The sequence below is a fragment of the Amblyomma maculatum genome, chromosome 2, assembly GCF_055883805.1.
Source record: "Amblyomma maculatum isolate TAMU_Amacu chromosome 2, ASM5588380v1, whole genome shotgun sequence".
Classification (NCBI taxonomy): Eukaryota; Metazoa; Arthropoda; class Arachnida; order Ixodida; family Ixodidae; genus Amblyomma; species Amblyomma maculatum.
This window is the reverse complement of record NC_139345.1, coordinates 85,707,614-85,725,993: the sequence shown is the minus strand read 5'-3', so window position 1 is coordinate 85,725,993 and position 18,380 is coordinate 85,707,614. Positions and strand designations below refer to the sequence as shown.

The 18,380-nt window shown below is 48.5% G+C and overlaps 1 non-coding gene across 1 annotated transcript; it reads right to left on the bottom strand.

The window, feature by feature from the left end:
- Nucleotides 1–13,071: 13,071 nt before the first annotated feature.
- Nucleotides 13,072–13,364, bottom strand: LOC146199198 (signal recognition particle RNA). Its single transcript, XR_014705388.1, has one exon.
- Between the last annotated feature and the right edge of the window lie 5,016 nt (nt 13,365–18,380).

The window sequence follows — 18,380 nt, the reverse complement described above, 5'->3', positions numbered from 1 at the left end:
GAGTGGTTGTCGTAAACTGCGCGAGAACAGTTGCGTGCATGTGAAAGCAGTAATAAAGTAGCTGGTTGCATGCATGAGCCGTGCCAACTGTTTTTTGCACTACCTGTAATCTCGACACACTGCTGTGGCCTCCAAGAAAATTCACTGGACCGTGAAGCTAACGGGTCAATGATGAACTGCAAGGCCGGGGTAAAGCGGCATCAAAAACAGATGGCTCCGGCTTAATTTTGACGTTGTGGGTTCGTGGACTTCATTGGCGTGCTGTAATATCGCACATCACACGGGCGTTTTTTTTTTCTTCGCCTGCATAGAAATGCGGCTAGGAAAATACTCCGTGGCCTCGTATTAACTGTAGGCTTCCAAGTGGTAGATTTAATGAAGCTAGCCAGCAGGTATACGTCGGTAAATTAACGCCGTCTTTGCTGCAGCCTGCTTTAAAGTATACCGCATGTTTTCTTAGATCAAAGATTTAAAAATTTGTATATACATAGGTAACTGGCTTTAGAATTATTTTCGTCCTGGGGCTATTTAGGAGGCTATGGCGTACGCCATGGATCAGCCAGATTGCTTTAATTAGTTCACTAATTCATCAGCGCGACTATATGTCCACTATATATCCACTGCAGGGCGAAGGCCTCTGCCATTCCTTCAATTAACCCGATCATGTGCTAGCTGTATCAGCTTGACCCCATGCTAATTTCATGACGTCATCCACCCACCAATAATTTTCTGCAGCCCCTGCACGCCTTCCTTCCCTTTGAATCCAATTTGTTGCCCTTAGCGACCATCGGTTATTCTTTCTTCACACTACATGTCCTGCTCATTGCCATTTCTCAATTCTTCTGGAATTCGACTAGAATGGCATTACCTTAATATTTCTCTAACCCACTCTGCACGCTTCCTATATCTCAATATATGTGCCATTTTCCATTCCTTAAGCTCTGTGCGTTGCACTCAACTTAAGGAGAACTCTTTTCTTTAGCCTCCACGTTTCACAAGTCAACCCTTTTTTATTATTTTAGGTGATTTGTTGTACTTGCAGAATTGTAGCTCGTCCTACAATACAATTGCCAAGTAAAAAAAAAAAACATTGTTTAAAGCCGCCGTATGTTTGTTTGGCTCTTAGGTTGACAGTTTAGTTACGAAATGTCTGAGCGGAGCCATCTACATCACACATGTGGGTTTGCACTCTGTTACGGTGTGAAGCCGCCTATCAGATTGACATATGTGGGCCTTTTAATGCGCGCTACACTTTTTAAATAATTTTTCTTTCTCGGCTATACTACTTGGAGGACGAGTTCCAATCTGAAAATTGAAGGCTCCCGCAGCGCACATCGGTGAAACTAAACGCAGGCTGTATTGCGCTCCGCCGGGGTGGTGCAGTGGTAAAACGCCCGACTACTGTGCCGGAGTTCCCGGGTTCGAACCCGACCGTGGCGGCTGCGTTTCGATGGAGGCAAAACGAAGAGGCGTCCGTGTGCTGTGCGATGTCAGCGCACGTTAAAGATCCCCAGGTGGTCGAAATACTCCGTAGCCCTCCACTACGGCTCCCCTTTCTCTCTATCCACTTTCACACCCACCTTCATCCCTTCCCTTACGGCGCGGTTCAGGTGTCCACAGAGCAAGTGTGACAGATACTGCGCCTTTCCCTTCCTATGAACCAACCAACCTAACAACCTGTATTGCTGTTTTGGCTGTAGGAAGCAGGGAAAAAAAAGCAGGGGTCTGCTACTGGCTGTAGCTGAGCCACCTTAAAAAACTGATTTATTTATAAGAAGGGAAAGGCGCGGTAACTGTCTCACTTTAGCTGAGCCACCTTTTTTTTATTTTATAGGAAGGGAAAGGCGCGGTAACTGTCTCACTTGTTTTCTGTGGACACCGCAACCGCGCCGTAAGGGAAGGGAGGAAGGTGGGAGTGAAAGTGGAAAAAGAGAAAGAGGAGCCGTAGTGGAGGGCTACGGAGTAATTTCGACCACCTGGGGATCTTTAACGTGCGCTGACATCGCACAGCACATGGACGCCTCTTCGTTTCGCCTCCATCGAAACACAGCCGCCGAGGTCGGGTTCGAACCCGGGTACTCCGGCACAGTAGTCGGGCGTCTTACCACTGCACCACCCCGGCGGGGCTCCGCTGCCTCGTGCGGACAGAAGAGAGAAAGTAGAGAAGAAAGAAGAGGGAGAGAAAGACGCGCGCCGCAACAACCGTCGTCCATCACCTAAGGGGTGGCGGGTGCAATGACGGCCTACAACAGATAAAAATTTGGTGGATAGCTAGACCCCGCCGCGTATTTGGGTTTGCTCGGTACGGTGGCTGCGCAAGGGACAAAGCAACAGAAGAGACGAAGAAAACGAGCTGTTCCGACTAGCATCTACCGCCCCCAGGAGCCGAGCAGCCTAGCGATTAGCGGGGCATGCTTTTTTAATGGGCGTCCCGTTGGACGCGGCACTAGCTTGAGAGAGCCTATACTACTACTACTACTACTACTACTACTACTACTACTACTACTACTACTACTACTACTACTACTACTAAATATTATTAATAATAATAATTATACACAGTATTATTTATCTGCTTATTATTATTATTATTATTATTATTATTATTATTATTATTATTATTATTATTATTATTATTATTATTATTATTATTATTATTATTATTATTATTATTATCATTAGTACTAGTAGTATAGAGGAAGACTCGTTTCACGAAGTTGGCACTGAATTGTCTAGTTAACGGCCGAATTAACTGGCTAAGTATTATTTAGTAGTAGTAGTAGTAGTAGTAGTAGTAGTAGTAGTAGTAGTAGTAGTAGTAGTATAGGCTCTCTCAAGCTAGTGCCGCGTCCAACGGGACGCCCATTAAAAAAGCATGCCCCGCTAATCGCTAGGCTGCTCGGCTCCTGGGGGCGGTAGATGCTAGTCGGAACAGCCCGCTTTCTTCGTCTCTTCTGTCGTTTTGTCCCTTGCGGAGCCACCGTACCGAGCAAACCCAAATACGCGACCCCGCCGCAATCGGAATTGGCCTACCGTCCCAGCCCCTATAGGGCCAAGAACAGCCATTCTTCACCACCTCTAGGGCTGTATTGTCCTCGGTACACGCATCGTATAGTAAGCGCGCTGGCATGCGGCACTTGAGACCAGGGTTGCAGACCGCTTTAGCGAAGCAACGGCCATAACGAGAACGTAACCGAACCCCTCATAATGCGTTCCAACAAGTGCAGCTATACTGTTTCCCTAAATGTGTCTGTTACTCTGTGTCGGCGTTCGCATCTGCCAGTTATAGCCCACTACACTCATAAATATCTGCATGCTGAGGAATTCAAGCAAGAGAATAGCGGCGTGTATGTGAGAAGTTTGCGCATTCGTATTGTTGGTGATACCGAGGTGAACAGTGCAAGCGAGCAGAACTAGAATCCGTCTATATTCCCCCATAAGGCGGAAGCGGACGTACTTTTCCACACTTCTTTCTGCTACGCCAATACACATCCTTATTCAGCGCCTGGGCGTTGAGGCATTGTTCGACATGTCAATGGATCGCACCTACTGAACCAGCAATACGGAGAACATGCGGCATTTCTTTAGCCTCTCCAAAGATTTCTTGCCTGCCTACTACTCCTTCCTGAGGATACCCATGACCTTTGTACGGCGCTAAGACCCTATTTGACATGTGACAAAACAGAGAAGCTCATTTTCGATATTTATATCCCTGCCCAGGGTGTCCGATATACATATGCGAAAACACTGAATGCCGGACAAGAATCAGGCACCTAACGATAAAGGGTCTTTGGCCGAGCAATCCTGCTGAATATACATTGCCTGGACGCAGGGATCAAATCGTCGTTCACTCCTGGACTTCATGAAATCAGCAAGCCCGTTTCCATTAATTTAATCATTTCTTCATCCTTCATTCACAATGTACCCATCTGATGCCTTGAGGTAATAAATATCGTTCGTAAAAAAAAAAAAAAAAAAAAAAGAAGAAGTCTTTGCAAGCAGAAGCGCTTGCTGTGATTAGTTGATCTCTTGCACCATGAATATGAGTACGGAAATAGGCCTACTTCAACATCCTTTACATGAAACCTTTATGATGGTTCTAGATTTCGGCAAAATGGAGGTGGCCAGCAAAAATCACATATAAACAGAACAACACCTTTATTTTTCTTTCCTTCGCATCTTCTCAAGAGATGCAGCGCCCGGCCTCCTCTCAGCATGGCTTTTATTCCGCTTCAGCTACCGTTGACAGACCTGTTGATGTAAAAATACATGTAATATAATAATATATAATTGATAAGTGGGAGGCTTAGCGCTGAACAGACAAGGACAGGAGAGGCACACAGGACGAGCGCTACCGTCCTGTGTGCCTCTCCTGTCCTTGTCTGTTCCGCGCTAAGCCTCCCACTTATCATGTATTACCAACTAGCCCAGAACTCTACTTTGCTCAAATATATAATTGGTTCACAGGAAGGGAAAGGCGCAGTATCTGTCACACTTGTTTCTGTGGATACCTGAACCACGCCGTAAGGGAAGGGAGAAAGGTGGGTGTGAAAGTGGAAAGAGACAAAGAGGAGCCGTAGTGGAGGCCAACGAAGTTAATTTCGACGACCTGGGGATCTTTAACGTGCGCGTACATCGGGGCGAGACCTGGCTCTACGGGGCTGGGACTGGTATTTCCTTGATGCCGCTGGGACAGGTGGGTCACCGCCACTTGCGGCGGGGGCTAGCCTGCCACAGAATTTTTATCTGTTGTAGGCCGTCATTGCACTCGTTGGTGGACGATGGCTGTTGTTGCTGCGCGCGTCTTTTTCTCTCTTTTCCTTTTATTCTCTATTTTCTCTTCTGTCTGCACGAGGCAGTGGAGGTGGCTCAGCTACAGAGCCAGTAGCAGGCCAACACCCAGGCCCGTGCATTTTCTTTTCCTTCTTCCTACAGCCACAACAACAACAACGCTGACATCGTACAGCACACTCTTCGTTTCGCCTCCATCGAAACGCAGCCGCCGCAGTTGGGATCAAACCCGGGTACTCCGATATAGTAGTCGGGCGTCTTACCTTTCACGGCAAAGACCTCCATATCTCAGCCAATAATTAACTGGTGCATGCGGCAAGAGGCGAAGGCTATCGTCGACGTGGGAACACGCTAGACTGATTTACATGATTGCTGTTTCCTGCTTTCATATGATGGTATACCGTAGCGATGATGTGATGTTTTATAAAGTGGGAATTTGTATGTCCATTTCTAATGAATCTTTATAGATTATGACTCAATTAGGTGTGCTGAAAGATTTGATTTACCAAGTGAAAGTCTCCATGCTGGCACAATGGGCATTAGTTTAGGATACTCCGCTGTATCTGGCATAACACAGTGTCAAACTGCCTGCTGTGTTACACATAAAAACAACAGTGCAAGGAGACACGTTTTAGGACCGTTTGCTTTGCGACTAAATTGGCCATGCATGATTAAGAAGGGCAACACATCCACAGCACATAAACGTTGACGGGACAATCGCAGCACATGTCCAGTCTACGTTCATGTTATGTGTGTTGAGCTGTAGTAATCCATCCTAAACATAATGCCATGACAAACTGAGATTGCAACGACATAGTCACAAGTAAAGCAGTACAAGGAACTCTGCCAGTCTGAGCACTCACTGCTCAGTGGACTATACCTATACAATCGCAACAGTGAATACCCCGACTGTGTAACACATCAGGCAGTTTGACACTAGTTATGCCAGACCATGGCCGGTTTCGGGTCCCATTGAGACCGGCCGTAGCCAGACACAGCGGAGTATCCTTTCAATTGGTAAAGTGAATATTTCAGGTCATATTCTATAAAGGTCCATTTGAAATGGACATCCAAATTCCCGTTTTATTAAGCATCAAGTTATCGCTACGATATATCATCATATGAAAGCAGGAAGGTCCAATCATGTAAATCATAGTCTAGCGTGCTCCCATGTTGACAATAGCCTTCGCCTCTTGCCGCATGCATCAGTTAATCATTGGCTGAGATATGGAACCCTTTGCCGTCAAAGAGTCAATGTTCACCTTCCCACAGACGCTTGGAAGTCGCAACTACGTCATCGAAAATGGGTGAGCAATGCCAGAGGACCAAGCGGATTCGAAATAAAAAAAGTGGATAACGCGTCTTTATAGAATGCTCAAGGTGTATGCGCGCTCAGTGATCATGACGCACTGAGCGAAAATCTGCTGACACTTCTTTCACGAAAGCTGAAACTAACCGTATACGAAAAGAATGTATCGCAACCGCCTTCCGAACAATCTTGGTTTTTTAAAGAGTGTACTCATTTATATGAACGCCGTCGAAAAGTTTAGACATTGCAAACGGAACCAATGTGTTTCCCTCACCATTTCAGCATGTCACGCGAAAACAACGTTATAACATGGTGGCTCAAAATCGACGATCGGAAACATCATCAGTCCTGCGAGCAGTTCTTGGGCGACTATCGTTTCATCCCTTCCCATGACGTTACAAGCTGCTATCAGAGAAAAAAAAAAATGACTCAGGCTATGAGAGATGCCGTAGTGGAGGGTTCCGGAAATTTCGACCTCCTGTGGTTCTTTAATGTGCACTAGCATCGCACAGCACACCAGCGCTTTTCAGAGTTTTTTGGTTCAGAAGTCGCAACTGTCATAATACTTGCACTCAATACACAGCGATATATACACAAAACACACTTGGCTTAGCCTATTGCTACAGATATAAGTACGATTTGATCTCTACCAGGTTTAAATGTGAAAAAAGATAGGCAGTTATTTGTGTGCTGTGTTGCGTTTTATGGTACATAGGCAACTAAGGCCATCATGCGCCAAACTCTAATTCAGAGTTTATCAGTATCCCTTGAGTAGCACACCTCGCGCACTTAAAGATGAGATGGCCTAGAATTGGTGTAATTCCGAAATTAGATCATGAGGAAACCTCACCTTTCGAAATCGACCTTCTCTACAAGAAACGCGCTGATTATATCATACGAAAATTACAGCCGAATTAAACAGCCACATTATCGCGAGCATTATGGTGTAGCATGTTTGGTTTTCTGGCGCAGCAGGTTGCAGTGTCGTTGGTTTCGGTTTTGGTGTAGTGGCTTGTCATTGTGCCTTTGTTGTGTGCATGTACAGTTGGCAGGCTTATGTACCATTCGTCTCGTGATAAGGTTATACATATAAATGACCGTCCTGGTTCCCATACAGCAACAATAGTAGAGGCTAAAGGTGCGGACACATCCGCGACTAGCTCTTCTTCCAGTACAGGTGCAACGCACGACCGCTGGCCCTGACGGAAGCCAAAACTCGTAGCTGCTGTTCCAGGGGTCCTCTTTCCCTGCTCGCATCTCACATCTACGTTCATACCTTGCTTAGCGAGGCTGTCGCCGGAGTGCTTTCCGGGTAGACCGAAGTTCTTTAAGCTGCTCGCTGACTTCCCCTGGGCGTCGCCATCGTCGCCCCCGCCGGTGGACAGCTCGACTGCACTGCTGTCATCTTGCGTTTGGTCATCCTCTTCAAGTTCGAGTAGTGATGAGGCTTCTTGCCAATCACAGTCGATTGGATCTTCTTGCACGCCACAAGCAAACTCGGATTTCATTCGGAGCTCGGGACAAGGAAAGAAGCCCTTGTCAAAGACGTCGCCCGCGGCTTGATTCTGATCGCCTTGCCCGCGTCCGCATGACATTGCTGCTAGCTGTTGCTCGCTGGACTCACAGGAGCTACTGGAAGAGTCCGGGATGTGCTTATTGGTAGACATATCCTGCACCAAAGAACAACAGGCTTCTATGGACCAGCCGCTTCGTTCTAGTTGTACACTCGAGTAATCGTTAGAACGCGGTAAAATGAGGGGAGGAATATAGTGCCCGCCATACAACTCTAACTGATGACCGCAGTGTTCCTACGTCTAGCATTTACTCAGCTAGTTCGAGCCTGTAAACCGCTTCCGGTTTGCAGGAAGTGAAGCAAAATTCGTCGGCCAGCCGACATCGCGTCCTTGTGATTGGGACTTCAACGCTTCCTGCAAGACGCGCTAAGTCCTCATCTCACCGTATCACACAGAAATGAACTTTGTGGGCAAATTTGGTGCGAAACATGACAGATAAGCAGATCGGTTTGGACTAATCACCTGCTCCCGCGCACAAGCTCAAGGTTTCAAGCAGTGTTTACTCAAGAGGCTTTCAAACATGCAGCTCCCATAAAGCGGCCTAATATTGAGCCTAAACATGTAAAATGTATGGACGAAGATGTAGGGAGCTCTTTACTGACGATTAGTACAAGCGTGAGAACCAAAGCGCGACTTACTTCGCGCTGCGGCGTTCCTCGAAGCACCAACCTGAAATGAAGGAACGACCTATCGCTGCCGCGAGCTGGCCGTGCAACGAAGTTCACGCGCCGCAATTAAGCGCTGATGTTGATTGTTGTCAATGTTCACTGTGCCACGTGCGTCTCCCAAACTGTTGGGAATGTTCATAGTGTCACGTGCGTACGTCTCCCCGACGTCACATGGTCAAGAACCGAGAGTTGGACCAAATAAGCGTGTCCAGTCTTGCCTCATCCTTGCACTTGACTATACATGCGACGTCGGGGAAACGCACGTGACACCATGAACATTCACAACAGTTTTGCGAGACGCACGTGGCACAGTGAACATTCACAACAATCAATATCAGCGCTTGTGGCGCGTGAGCTTTGTTGCACGGCCATCTCGCGGTAGCGATAGCTCGTTCCTTCATTTCAGGTCTTGCCTCATCCTTGCACTGGGGGTGAAGGGTGGCTGATCCTGGCCCTGATGGGACTAGCCTGCCACCGAATTTTATGTGTTGCCTTCATTGCACCCGCCAACACCGGTGGTGGACGACGGCTGTTGTTGCTGTGCGCGTCTTTCACTCCCTCTTCTTTGTTTTTTTTTTCTTCTCTATTATGTTGTTGTGGCTGTAGGAAGAAGGAAAAGAAAATGCACGGGCCTGCTACTGGCTCCGTAGACGAGATACTTTGTTGGGCGAGTTGGTACTTATTCATTATTAATATAAACAGCGCGAACACGAAGACAAGGGACAATTGAAACAAGAAAGCCACAGTACATGCGCATGTACTGTGGCTTTCTTGTTTCTTGTCCCTTGTCTTCGTGTTCGCGCTGTTTATATTAATAATGAATCCGTTGTCGAGCCACCTCCGCTGCCTCGTGCAGACAGAAGAGAAAATAGAAAAGAAAAGGAAGAGGAAAAGAAAGACGCGCGCCGCAACAACAGCCGTCGTCCACCACCGAAGCGGTGGTAGGTGCAATGACGGCCTACAACAGATAAAAATTCGGTGGCAGGATAGCCCCCCGCCGCTAGCGGCGGAGACCTACCTGCCCCAGCCCCATCAGGGGAGAACTCTATTCAGGCGATAGCTCATGCTGTCGTGGAAAAAGTGTGTCCCACTTTTGAGGCGTTCTGATTGGCCGAGGCGGGATGCGTCCCTGCCATCTACAATGCTACACTTGAACGCGCGCTCTGTGAAAGGTGGCTGTTCCTGGCCCTACGGGGCTGGGACTGGTAGGTCAACGCCGCTTGCGGCGGGGGCTAGCCTGCCACCGAATTTTGCAAAGGCTGTCGCGTGGCCTTCCTTGGTGCGCGTTCAAATGTTGGATTGCAGATGGCAGGAACGCTAGAGAAGATGAGATTTCTGGAGGAAAGGCGCAGTATCTGTCCCACTTTCTCCGAGAAGTGTGCGTTTTGATGGTACGCCAGCGCTCCTGTCGCGTGGCGTTCCTTGGCGCGCGTTCAAGTGTGGGATTGCAGATGGCAGGAACGCTAGACAAGACGAGACCAGGCTTTCGTCTTTCAATACTTTAGTTGCTAAAGTCCCTCGTAATTTTTTTCTCTCCTGTCCCCATAGAGTTCCTTACACTACCTAGAGGGAAAGCTGAGGGCGCTGCACTTCAGCCACCATGGGCGCGCTAAGAATCATGGGCCGGTGTGCTACTTGTTGCGGGACAGTCGGTTCTTCTCGGGTACGTGGAGTGGCGTTACTGCGATGTTTCTTTTTTGTTATCATCATCATCTGAAGGTGCGTACATAGACCGCGAAAGCCATAGTAGCGAAGGCGCAAAAGCATACGTCGCCAATAAATGGTTTCTGTTTCCCGAAATGCCACTAAAAACTTCCTTAAGGGATTGCACAACCATAAATATGTTCATAACGTTTTTTTATTTCAAAGTTTGGGTATTAGGTGCGAAATATTGGTATTCGTGCTGCTCAAAACTAAGCCAATAGGGGAAAGAGCCATCGCTTATATTGAATAAATCTCGCACTAGCATTCTGTTTCTCCCTCTTTTTGCAATTTATAGTCACAATATTCAATCTTAGGACATTATTCACGGTAGAACAACGTTTATCTTTGCATTAGTTTTGGCCAAAAGTTGTAGTTTTGCACTCGGTAGCTCACCGCCCATGATGCTTTGAGCGCCCATGGTGGCTGAACTGGCCGTCTGGAAACTCCATGTAAACTCCCATAGACGGCAGCACAGCTTTCCCTCTAGGTAAGAGTAAGAAACTCTATGCCTGTCTCCACGAGGTAGCGGAGGTGGAGGGGGGCAGGTGGTGGATTGGGAGGGGGTGAAGGGTGGCTGTTCCTGGCCCTGATGGAGCTGCGACAGGTAGGTCAACGCCGCTTGCGGCGGGGGCTAGCCTGCCACCGAATTATCTGTTGTAGGCTGTCATTGCACCCGCCACCGCTTCGGTGGTGGACGACGGCTGTTGAGGCGAGCGTCTTTCTCTCCCTCTTCTTTTTCTTTCTTTTCCATTTTCTCTTCTGTCCGCAGGAGGCAGCGGAGGTGGCTCAGCTACAGAGCCAGTACCAGGCCCGTGCATTTTCTTTTCCTTCTTCCGACAACCACTACAGACGATGGTCATATCGAATCTTCCTCACTTCCTTCAAGGTACGGCTGAGTAGATTTTGTTTCGTTATTGCAGCATAAAGATACGTTCTAAAAAAAAAGGACAATTATACTTTGGCTGTTATTATATAACTAAAAGCGCTTGAGATTAGCTCACTCGTCTAACATAGAACATCATGATGGTGGCTCTTTTTGAGCCTTGAAATCCTCTCGAACATATATGACACTCTCAATATAGTTAACTCTTACACATCGAATATGAAACATCAGCGTGGTGCACATCCATACGCGTTTTCCACATGTCATGTAAACTCAAGGCCATAAAAACGTTTAAACCGCAATGAAAAGGAGGGAGGTGGGAGGGAAAGCGGAAACAAAGAAAGAGAGAGAGAGAGCTACCGTAAGGCTATGAAGTAGACCACTTTAGGATCTTTACAGTGCGCTGATATCGCATAGCACACGAACGGCTCTCAGTTCCGCCTCCATCCAAACGCAACTGCCAGCGGTCGGATTCGAACTTGGCTACTCTGGTTCAGTATAGTCGAGCGTCTCAACCACTGATCCACCGCGGCAGGGCACGGCTGAGTCGACTGACTAAAACATTATTCAGCGTCTCGACAGCTAGGTTTCCACCGAGATGTGAAACAGTTACTGCATCCTTCGTTTCCTTGAACCAATTTATTTGCAAAATTCACAATGTTTTGAAGGAGAAAGCCTTTATATATGGACCGAAATCCCGTGCGCGAGAGTTGTGGGCGCGATTTGTGCGCGAGATATGTGCGCGAGATCTGTCATATTTCGCGAGATTCCACGAGATTAGTTCTTGTCTAGCGTTCTTTCCATCCAATGCCACACTTGAACGCGCGTCAAGGAAAGCCACGCGACAGGAGCGATGGTTTACCATCCAAACATACTTGCCGGACCTTTGCGCGATCGCTGTTCATTCGCGGTCGTTGGCGCATGGGTCGGTGCCTGGCCCGCCCTTGCTGACAGCTCAGATGACCGCAGAAAGACAGCCATGAGACGCATTTTCTAGTGCTTGTCTTTTCTAGTGCTTGTCAATCGGGGGGGGGGGGGGGGGGTCTTCCCGCCAGCGTGCCTACCTGTCGACCTGTGATGGTCAACAAGTGGAGTGCCCTTTGCATAAGGATGGAAGGCCGACAGCAACGACAGCCCATCTCGGCGACTGCTGTTGTATATATTTTTTCATAAAACAAAGAAAAGCGTAAGAATTGGCAGTGGCTTAGCTCAGGCTAAGCCTGGTGAATTGCGTTAGCAATGACCGCATGGCTACGCTTGTGTGTTCGCTTGTGGCGTAGCTTGTGTGGTTCGACAGTTTGGCTATAGAGTAACACATGATACAGAATGATTATGACTTCTTCCGGCGATTCTTCAGCGCGCTGTTCTCGCTTGGTGGCATTGCGGCGTTCTTGCGCAGTCATGTTTTCATCAGTAGCCGACGAGATGGAAGCACTCGGAGAGCTAGAACGTAGTCACCGAGCTTCATCTCGTGTACGACGCTTAGCACGACGTTGTTCATGTTCTTCCACTGTCTCTTGTGCACGTTGTCGCTTTCTTGCCGCAGCTTGTTGTCGACACCTCTCTTTAGCAGCCTGCATAGAAAAGCAGTCACGGCGAGGCCGAAGCAACAGCGAACCATCTGTTCGGCGCGGCAGCTGCGCCGCTGCAGTACAGTAGCTGCAGCGCGCGGGGCTTTAGCTCGGCGCGCCGACGGTGCCGCCATCTGGCGGAGCTCGGCTGAAGCGGTTGCTCGGCTGTTCAAGGTCAAGCGTGGCGCCCGCCGGGGATACGCGACGCTTCGAAACCTAGTGCAGCATTGCTATCGCAATAAAAAAAAAAAAAAACGATTGAGCCTATTTACGTTGGCAATTTACTTTTCCTCGGGATATATAGCACCTGTATGAAACAGCTTTGGTAACCTTCATGCTCATAACCTCATCACCAGTCATGTTAAAGGTAATAACACTGGGTAACAAGATGAACCAGAAAAGTCGTAGGTCGTTTGGGGATAACAATGAGCGAGATAAATAAAAGAAAATATTGAAGAAAAAAAGGCACCCTAAAATGGTGCCCTGACGTGCAAAGAATGTGGGGATTTTTAAAACATTTAAAAAATGCAGGCCCCGAATAAACGGTGTACCAATCTTTGAGTGAAAAAAAAAGGCGCTAGGTTCGAGTCTATTGGCCGGGCTGCCACATGCCGCCCATTCACAGGTGCGATCCCACTACTGCAGAGCGCGGGAACTTTTGCCTGCTGCGTTTCCGCCCTGGGCCGGTTCGCTCCTCCTTAGGCGACCTGGCCACCACCGAGTTCTCCCGGGGTCACCATATCGACGCCCAGCTTAGCGCGGACACCTGATCAACATGGGTCATCATGGGGCAGGGCTCCCTTCCTCAACCCGTCCTCTAGCGCCGGCCTCCAAGTAGCTGGATTACAGAGGCACGCCACAGGCGGGAGCGGCCTTCGAATTCTGGAGTTTTATCATTACCAAAAACAATGCCATGTTTTTGTTTTCTTTCTTTGCTGGGAATGCTCATCCGAACACACCGATAGGATTATTTTTAATTTCGAAAGTGTGGTCACGATTTCTTGGATATGGCAGCACGAGTGATACGAAAATCCAACACAATGAAGCAGTTGATGGGCGCTCCCTCTGGGGGACATCGCACAAATTTGAAGTTACCACGTGGACACCGAGATCGGCAAAATGATGTGTTATGCACATCTTGGTGGTGACCAACTGAGACTAATAGATCAGCCGCTGAGGGTGCCGTTGCGATGCCGACCATGGTGCATGCGCATTGAAGATGTCAGTGCACGTAAACAAGACTCTATCTCATCATTTACTTGCACCACTGTGGAAGCTAGAAGACCTTTTCATCCAATCAAGAGTTTAGAGTGGTTGGAAAGCTCGCGAGCACCTTTCATTTGTCGCTTCCTCGAAAGCCGCACCACACAGCATACAGAAGCATACGCAGTAAAGTAAAGCAGCAATCAGCGGCATTTCAAATTGGTTTATAGGAAAGAAAAGACGCAGTATCTGTCACACCACGCCGACGACAACAAATAGAAACGACGTGTCTCGGAGTGCAATCGCGGAAAAACTTAGTCGAGCGACACGCAATTAGCATTGCTGTGTCATCGGTCTTACACAAGAGTCAACCTGCCATAATTTGCCATAACCTGCCTCGTGAGGACAGAAGAGAAAATAGAGAAGAACGGAAAAAAGAAGAGTAAGAGAAAGACGCGCGCCGCAACAACAGCCGTCGTCCACCACCGAAGCAGTGGCGGGTGCAATGACGGCCTACAACAGATAAAGTTCGGTGGCTGGCTAGCCCCCGCCGCAAGCGGCGCTAACCTACGTGCCGTCCCAGCCCCGTAGGGCCAGGAACTGCCATTCTTCACCACCTCCCCGCGGGATGCGTCCGTGCCATCTGCAAGGCCACACTTGAACGCGCGCCAAGGAACGCCACACGACAGGAGTGATGGTGTACTGTCCAAACTCACACTTGCCGGAGAAAGTGTGATAGATACCGCGCCCTTCCTTTCCTGTAAACCAATTATAATTATATGTAGCACTGCAACGAATACCGACTGGAGGCTAACGATTGGAACCAAATGATAGGATAAGTAGGGTAGGCTTTCGCCATTCTCCTCTTAATATTTTTTTTCTTTCCTTCATTGTGGATTTTCGCGTTACAACGGACAAGAAAGACACCGGCTTTTCTGCGATGTGGAACCCTTACGCTCTCGCTTAAAATTTCTTCGCAAACGTCGGCCGCAGGATGCCTGTGGGAGTGCCCTCTCTTGGCAGGTCTGTTAAATTGGTTCACAGGAAGGGAAAGGCGCAGTAACTGTCACACTTGCTCTGTGGACACCCGAACCGCGCCGTAAGGGAAGGGAGGAAGGTGGAATGAAAGTGGAAAGAGAGAAAGAGGAGCCGTAGTGGAGGGCTACGGAGTAATTTCGACCACCTGGGGATCTTTAAAGTGCGCTGACATCGCACAGGACACGGACGCCACTTCGTTTCGCCTCCATCGAAACGCAGCCGCCGCGGTCGGGTTCGAACCCGGGAACTCCGGCACAGTAGTCGGGCGTCTTACCACTGCACCACCCCGGTGGGGCCTTGGCAGGTCTGTTGCGCTATAAAATGTACATAACCTCCTGAATATACATGCTTTATAGTCTCTTTTGTAGCGAAAGCTACATTGGCCACGAACTTGTGATTTCGCTGTGGCGGTGCTCTGAGGAGGCACATAATACTGCCGTTTTTTTTTTTTTTTTTAATTTGCACCAGCAACACCAGTGCAGCAAAAATCCATTGTAGGTATAGGAGATTTCCAACACTGGTGTAGCTAGTGTAGGTTAAACAAATGGCCCTAATGACCTTGAGTCGTTGTCTAGCAACCGCCGCAGCTGCCGAACGCCGCGCCGTCTGGCCTGACGTCACACCGTGCGCCTGCCTCTAATTGTGGGTAGCCGTAGTGCCGCCTGATATCGATGGGATGGACGAGAGGTTGCAAACGTATAAGGAAATCTTAGAACACTACAGACTTAGCAGAAGGTCCCTGCCACCACCGGACCGAACGCTAAATAACAAGGAGGCCGTCGCTTGGCGGCGCCTGCAAGCTGGCAATTTCCCAAGTCCCGTCTAGCTTTTCCACACGCAAATGGAGGAAAAGGCGGACGATAAATGCGAAACCTGCGGAGAAAGGGGTACTCAGGATCATATAATCTGGCAATGCCTTGATTCCCCTGGCGCCAAGGAAAACATAAATAGTAGAGAAGCCTAGGAACTGCTACTGCGGAGCGAGCCCCCCGCAACCAGCAGCAAGCTATCCGCCTGGCGGCTGAAGCCGCGAAGAAACACTGTCGCTTCGCCTGTCTTTAGTCGCGGAGGCCCCGTCCTCCGTCCCATAGGCCTGCGTGCAGGGGGCGGGGAGTAGGGGGACTCCTACATTGGTGGAAAAATAAAGTTCTCAACAACGGAGTTCCCGGGTTCGAACCCGACCACGGCGACTGCGTTTCGATGGAGGCAAAACGAAGGGGCGTCCGTGTGCTGTGCGATGTCAGTGCACGTTAAAGATCCCCAGGTGGTCGAAATTACTCCGTAGCCCTCTACTACGGCTCCCCTTTCTCTCTTTCCACTTTCACTCCCACCTTCATCCCTTCCCTTACGGCGCGGTTCAGGTGTCCACATAGCAAGTGTGACAGATACTGCGCCTTTCCCTTCCTGTGAACCAATTATTTATTATTAACAACAACAACAACAGTCACGCAGCCGTTTGGTATGGCGTCACACCGCTTCCCGCATGGAGGAAGGAAAGATTCCTTCCTCCATGGCTTCCCGGAACAACATGAGGAGCGTCTTGCGAAACGCCGCCGCCACGATGCTGCAAGGAGTGAGCGACGAGCAGTACAAATGGCCGTCAGCGCCGCCGCTTTTGCTTCCCCATGCTCCAGCTTTCTCCTCACACTACGTTTAACCACAGCCTTTTCTTTTTGCATGTGCTGTGACTGCAGTAAAATAAGTTACAACTACAAAATTAAAGGAGTACGCCAAACATCGCCTACACTAATACTTGCAAGAATTTCACACTTTTGGCTCAAGATAAGAAAGAAAACACAATTAGTTTTTCTCCAATACATGTGCATACGATTGCTGTATATGTTTAAATTTATTTTATTTGGCAAATTTTCTACACTGTCTATACCTTCATGTACATTGCCATTCAAAATTGTATATAATCATCATCACGAACTGCCCGAATTTTATTCTGTATGTAAATACTGATCTGTGATGTATTTGTTCGTTAGGATGTATTTTATGTACACTTTCCTTTGTCGTTAATCATGTGCAATTCCTATTTTGGTCATTTGTCGCCGCTCATGTGAATGTCTAATCTGAATGTCTTTATGTCTAATAAACTTTTTCTAAACACACAATTGTTCCATTAAACAGATTCCTTTTGAGCGACCACTCATATGACGGGTGTGGGCGTGTGCTAGTGTTCGATCGCTTATTTTCGGCTGTGAGGTTGGGCACTTTGTGCACTTATGCTCCGGCGGACGCCAGCTTTACTAATAACTTCTTTAAAGGTTGGATGAACAGTGTAGTTGGATGTTTACTTTTTAGACGATGCCATGTAATAACAGTGGGCGATTTTAATTGCGTCATTTATACGCACGTGACTCATACGTCGTTACTCATACGTGCATCGTACGTAGATGTTCAAGTCCTGGTCATGGACGACCGACTTGGAATGCACGTGAACTGCAACGCCTGGTTCATCATTTTTCGCTTCTTGATGCGCAGGAACTCAGACATGGGTCGCGTTTCTGCTGAACATGGCGTCGCGGTTCATCTGCGAGCAGGCTAGACCGCACATATGTGCCGCAGTTCCTTTCTACATACGCTCCAGCTATGGATGGTGTGGCCTTGCCTCAGACGCCCATTCATATTTCTGACCACCGGCCAGTAATGCTAGGTTTGGTTTGGTTTATGAGATTTAATGTCCCAAAGCGAATCAGGCTATGAGAGACGCCATAGTGGAGGACTCCAGAAATTTCGACCACCTGGGATTCTTTAAAGGGTCACTGTCCAGGGAACGCCCTTTTAAGAAAAGGAGCCCAGTGTTTCGATCAGGTACCGGAGATAGTCTGTGCAAAATTCTACAGCGACACGCGCGCCGCAAAGCATCGAAAATACAATTCAAAGCTCCCTCATGCTCTCCTTTGAGAAGCCAGCTTCACCGCTTCCTGCGCTGGTCCGACGGGCACCGATAATGACGTACGTACCGGGAACGACGTCCATTGGTCCGTCTCGCTGACTGACGGGAGAAGGATGGGTGTCTACCGCTCGCAGCGCGCTTTTCCCTCGCCACGGCCAGACTGAATCCAGCGGCGCGCGCTCCCTCGACCGTTTTTTTTTTTTTTTTTTTTTCGCGCTCGCGGATAGCCACGCCCCACCTCCCGCCAAACGCGGAGGAGGAAGGGGAATTTGTATTGCGGAGGCTAGACGACCTCGGGCAGGAGAGTGAAAAACATTTGCGAGGGAACGGAAGGAGAGAGGCAGGATAGAATCGGGTGATTGCGGTGGCTGTAACTGCGTTATTAGTTACTCTTTTCAAAAACATTTTGCGGCCTTGCGTTCCAGGGGCGAAGTCTCACAGTCACCGGGGAAGAAAATATTTTCGACCGGAGGGTGGACAGTGGACCTTTAACGTGCACTGACATGGCACCGGTATCGCTAAAGAGGAAAGTATATAACAGTTGCATCTTACCTGTACTTACCTATGGCGCTGAAACGTGGAGGCTAACCAAGAGAGTTCTACTTAAGTTGAGGACAACCCAGAGGGCTATGGAACGAAAAATGGTAGGGGTAACATTAAGGGATAGGAAGCGTGCAGAGTGGGTCAGAGAAATAACTCAAGTTACCGACATTCTAGTGGAAATTAAGAAGAAGAAA